Genomic DNA, 5,621 nt, shown 5'->3' on the forward strand with positions numbered 1-5,621 from the left:
TTTTTCTTATTCCAACTTATGGAGCTTCTGAACTCTATCCATGGACTCTCTGGAGGTCCAAGAACCCCAGTGTAAGTAGTCTTGAGGGGTGGTAGAGCAACAGCATTTGGGTACCTGGGTCACACAGTGGTCACGTGGGACAGAGGCTCTTGGGTCAATCTGGCCCATTTTCCATAGGGCTCTTAAGTGAAAGTCAAATAAAGCCCTATTTTTGATAGGGGGCTCTTTGTCATAGCAGCTTAGCCTTCACCCTCACTGATACAGACCACTCTTCATTGAATTCACCAACTTATGACCCTCTTTCACCAAATCCAGATGGAGAACTACTTCTCAGACCCTGGTTATTTGGGAATCCACTGCCTATTGTCCTTAAGGGGATATCCGTTATGATTACCCTCTCCTAGAAGGCACATTTACCAGGTGAGAGTCCTAGCATCCGGCCCCTCCTCCCATCTCAATCCCCAGGCCTTCAGATGGAAGAGCTCTGACTTAAAATGATAGTATCACTTCCATATGTCTTAAACTATTTAAAAAAAAAAGAAAAGATAAATATATATATAATTTTGAAAAAGTATAACCCCACATACTCACTACCCTGTGGTGCCTAGATCGGGTGGCTGGGACACACAGCCCCATTGGTGGAGAGCGTACACAGGCCATGGGCTCCAAGTCTCCATGTTACCACCGTGGCAGTGGTGACCACTGGCCCCACGAGGGCTGTTGCCCAGGATCTCTAGGAAAAAAAAAAAAAACTCTAAACCCTAATATATATATAGTGACTAAAATGCATCTTCAGCAGATCCCATCCGCTGCTGTTGCTTCCCGAATCTCGGACTGACAAGCAAGGAGGACATTTTCTCCCTGAGAGGAGTTAGAATTGTCTAGAAATGTTTAAGAAAATCAAGTCTAATAGAGGCATTTTTGTGTTGTGGAATTTGTGAATTCGAATTTTATATGCCTGCAAAGTGTTCTTGTTTGCTATGTTTATTTGCATAAATTGTCTTTCGTTACCCCACATACAATTATGTGTCTTCCGGTTTGTTGAAGCATTGGTCAGACAACGTTTGCCACAATAACGTCTGTCAAAGTGGCCAGCCATAAAAACTCCAGCACCACGTTCATCTGAAGGGCGCTCCCAACAACGACGACCAATTTGGCCATACCTATCCAACCTTATAGTATTTCAGGACAGCCAGCTTAGCCTTCTTTCTCTCATGCTTATTCTTCTCGGGAGTGCCATAAGACTTCTTCCTTTTCTTAGCACCACCACGAAGTCTCAACACGCGATGAAGAATGGACTCCTTTTGAATGTTGTAGTCAGTCAAAGGATGTCCATCTTCCAATTGCCGGCCAGCAAGGATCAGTCTCTGCTGAACAGGAGGAATTTCTTCCTTATCCTGAATCTTGGCCTTTAACATTTCCTATTGTATCCGAGGGTTCCACCTTGAGAGTGATGGTCTTCACCCTAAGAGTTTCCACGGAAATCTACATCTTGGTGGCAGATCCACCGCAGACAGTGGATCAGAAAGGAAGTCTACTTGCCAAGTGTTTAATGATTGGGTTGTCAGAGTCAGAGAAGTTAGCACAGTGATTCAAATTTAAAATGTGTAGCTATTTGATCTGTGACGATTTTGGTGAAATCTCACGGTGCTTTTGTACTGTTAGAATACTGAAGACAATCGAAGTTCGAATTTCAAGTTAAATTTAAGAATTTGAGAAAGTTTGAAAGTTTGAGGTCCTTAAAAAAATCAAGTAGCTTATAATTAAACAAATAGTTGGAAATATCTAAGGGAATTTAAATTGTAAAAATCCCTCTGAAAGTGATGGCTAGGGGCACCTGGGTGGCTCAGTCGGTCAAGCATCTGATTCTTGATTTTGGCCCAGTTCATGATCTCACGGTTTGGGAGATCAGGCCGGACATTGGGCTCTGCACTGACAGTGCAGAGCCTACTTGGGATTCTCTCTGCCTCTCTCTCTCTCTCTCTCTGCCCCTCCCCTGCCCATACTCACTCTCTCTCTCTCAAAATAAATAAATAAATGAACATTTCTTTTTAAAGCGATGGCTAAAATGTGTCCAATTACTAAATAGAGTAAGATAAGTGAATTGAGTATAAACACTTAGGAAAGAACTACCTTTTTACAAATTGTAATCTATTGTGATTCATTTTCAACATGAAGATACATCTCTAGGGTCGCCTGGGTGGCTCAGTCGGTTGAGCATCAGATTCTCAATTTCAGCTCAGGTCATGATCCCACGGTTGTAGGGTAGAGCCCCGTGTTGGACTCCGTGCTATATGGAGCCTGCTTGAGATTTTCTCTCTCTCTATCTCTCTCTCTCTCTCTCTCTCTGCCCCTCTCCCTGGCTCACACCCTCTCTCTCTCTCTCTCTCAAATAGAAAATTAATAAAAATTAATAAAATAATAAAAATAAAAGAGCAGGAAAAACTCTTATTGAATCAAAAACAAACTGAGACACCATTTCTGATGACTACGTACCAGACCCTTGTTTGCAAGATTCTCACATTGGCCTGGCTCTTAGCAGCGCCTGAGAAGCTTGTGTAAAACATGAATTGCTTAGCCTCTGCTCCAAACTCAATCAGGACCTGGGGGGGGGGGGGGGGAGGCCAGGAGCCATGGGTTTCCCCTTCCTGTACCAGAGATGAGGGCACTTCTAGGGCATTGAAGTTCATTTGATATGAAGGTCATGCTTCCAGTGAGAAACTTAAAATGCTTTCGCATCATATCCGATCCACGCGAATACCTGAATGTGTGGTATTCATAACTCCAGGCAGAGTGGACTTAAAACTGTTTCCATGGTAACAGTTCGCGCTCTGGTCTCCATGGTGAGGCTTATAAGGATCCTCCAATTTACTTTATTTAAAATTCTAGATTTATTTGCTGTTGATCAGATGCACATAAAGAGCTGTGCTTTTAAAAATAACTCTAGCCCTATTTCAGGAGTACTATAAAGAAGGAAATAGAAAGAAAAGTAATAGCAATAAATTGGTCTCTCTCATGAAAGCTCATTTCATGTGACAATGAATCAGAATATCAAGGTCAAATGATGTGAAACTGAATTAAGTAGCCCACGTATTTTTTTTAATCTGATGCCTATTTGTCAGAAATCGTTTTGTATTATTTAATACCTAAAAGGATTCATTGTTCAACTAGATGTCATTTTTCTGCATTAAAAACGTATAAATCATCTCAATAGCCTTCATGCAGGAAATATATTTCTCTTTCTAAAACACAGCTTACACAGATGTCTGATCATGGGAGAGCCCCCTGACAAACTACTCTTGAATCAAACTGCCAGTCCCTGATAGGGAGAACACCCCACAATTAAATCTACCATGTAACACAAGTTGTCCCTTCAAAACTGTCACCGAGAGTACCATGTTTTCCATCTTTGTTCAGGTCTGGGTTCATTTAAAAAGTGGAAGTGTCGGGGCGCCTGGGTGGCTCAGTCTGGTTAAGCGTCCGACTTCAGCTCAGGTCACGATCTCGCGGTCCGTGAGATCGAGCCTCGCATCGGACTCTGGGCTGACAGCTCAGAGCCTGGAGCCTGCTTCCGATTCTGTATCTCCCTCTCTCTCTGCCCCTCCCCCATTCATGCTCTGTCTCTCTCTGTCTCAAAAATAAATAAACGTTAAAAAAAATTTTTTTTAAATGGAAGTGTCAAATAAGGAAGCACTCTGCACCTCCTGACCTCAGGGCCCCAGTGAGCAATTAACATATATTTACTGATTGCTGGCCTGAGGATAGAATCTACTCACTGGAAGGGCTGAAATGGACAGATTACGAGAGATCCATTGAGTTATGACAATGCTTTCCGGGGGAGGGGGAAAGAGTGCCAAGCAGCAGACACACAGACTTTATTCTTCAGAAAAGAGAGCAGCCTCTGAGCTGGTCTATAGGATGCAGCCCCTCTCAGGGCACCTGCCTGAGTGCCTTTTTTCTGGACTCACCCCGTGGAGGTCCTTCTGCACACTCGAACATTTCCAGCTGCGGTACTTCTCAGAGTGTGCTCACCTCAGTTGGATGAAAGTTTCATACTGCCACAACTCAACGGGACAGGAGGCTCCGTGAAGTCAACGCCCGCAGGCGTGTTCATGACCTCATTGTCTCCGGTCGCCCCTGCTCGGACGCTCAGCGCAGGTGCTTATTACAGACTTGTGGCCTGAGAATGAATGAATGGGTGGATGCATGATTGACTACAGAAGGCCTGAGCAAGGCCTGGGGAGAAGTCCGTAGTCTGGGTGGCACTGTTGCCTTGGGCCAGCAGGCTGAGCTCACTCGGTGCGGGGGTGCAGCTGGCCTCATGAATCCCCCGCCTCGCGGTGGGATCGGGGCAGTGACACGTGTCTCTCTCTGGCCCCACTTCGCAGCTTCTTCTGAATACAGGCTTCACCGTTATCTTCACTGTGTTACTTTTCCTTCACTTCATTTCACCGCGTCTTATGTCCTTTATACTTTTGGAACAAAGGCGTTTCGTTCTGTTATCATGAGACTCTAGTCTTGGAACATTATGTGACATCAAGCTTCTTGTTAAAAGCAAGCTTTCTTCCATGTTTTAATTTTTTTAATGTTTATTTTTAAGAGAGAGAGAGAGAGAGACAGAATGCAAGCAGGGAAGGAGCAGACAGAGATAGGGAGACACAGAATTCGAAGCAGGCTCCAGGCTCTGAGCTGTCAGCACAGAGCCTGACGTGGGGCCTGAACTCACGAACCGTGAGATCATGACCTGGCCCGAAGTCAGATGCTTAACCGACTGAGCCACCCAGGTGCCCCAAAAGCAAGTTTTCTTCTAAAAGAATTATAGATGTCACCTGTGGTGATTTGCAGGCTGAAAATAGGAGGTTCTGTTTGGCCCCTCAAAGGTCTGCTTCCAGCTCTGGTCTCTGACACTACCAAATGTCTTTTTAAAGTCACTTAGAGTCCTGGGGCCTCGTTTTCTCCATAAGATAAGCTGGAGGGGAAAAAAAACCCAAAAAAACAAAAAAACAAAAAACAGACAATCTCTAGGTTCCCTTCTAGGTCAGGATTCTCTACTCTGCCTGTGGATCTCCTGTACCTGTGACAGGGCCAGGCATGTTGGACACTGAGGTCATGTCCCTGGAACACACACCCTCATCTCATGCAGCACGGCTGATGCCCTGGGGCTGAGCAGAGAACAAGTCCAGGGTTGTCCCGGGCCAACAACAGTAAATGACACACGAATGCCATTCATTCTGTTATCCTAAAGTCAGCGTCATAGGATCAGAAGTGCACTCAAAATCACCAAGTGCCCTTTTTGGAACTCTGGAGCCTATGGGAAAGCTGAATTAGAAACCAATGGTGTTGGGAGCATGAGTTAGCAGTTTGGGAGCAATTAGCAGTTTGTTTAGATAAACTTAACAGTATCTTGGTCATCTGCGTGGTTTTTGTTAAACTAACCACTTCATTCTTGGGATAACTTTTGCCCTGGATTTCCTTAAAGTGACATTCAATCTCTAATATGGCATGGGGGTAGGCAGAATAATGCCCCCCCCCCAAAGATGTCCATACTCTAAAGCCTGGAACCTTTAGGGGCGCCTGGATGGCTCAATCGGTTAAGCCTCCGACTTCAGCTCAGGTCACGA

At 44.8% G+C, this 5,621-nt stretch overlaps 1 pseudogene; it reads right to left on the minus strand.

Annotated features, from left to right (window-relative positions):
- Positions 1-1,022: 1,022 nt before the first annotated feature.
- LOC124519796 (ubiquitin-40S ribosomal protein S27a-like) lies at positions 1,023-1,491 on the minus strand (annotated as a pseudogene).
- Positions 1,492-5,621: the final 4,130 nt, after the last annotated feature.

This window comes from Lynx rufus, unplaced genomic scaffold (genome assembly GCF_022079265.1).
Source record: "Lynx rufus isolate CCGP_SWC_20201006 ecotype Redwood Valley unplaced genomic scaffold, mLynRuf1.p SCAF_29, whole genome shotgun sequence".
Taxonomy (NCBI): domain Eukaryota; kingdom Metazoa; phylum Chordata; class Mammalia; order Carnivora; family Felidae; genus Lynx; species Lynx rufus.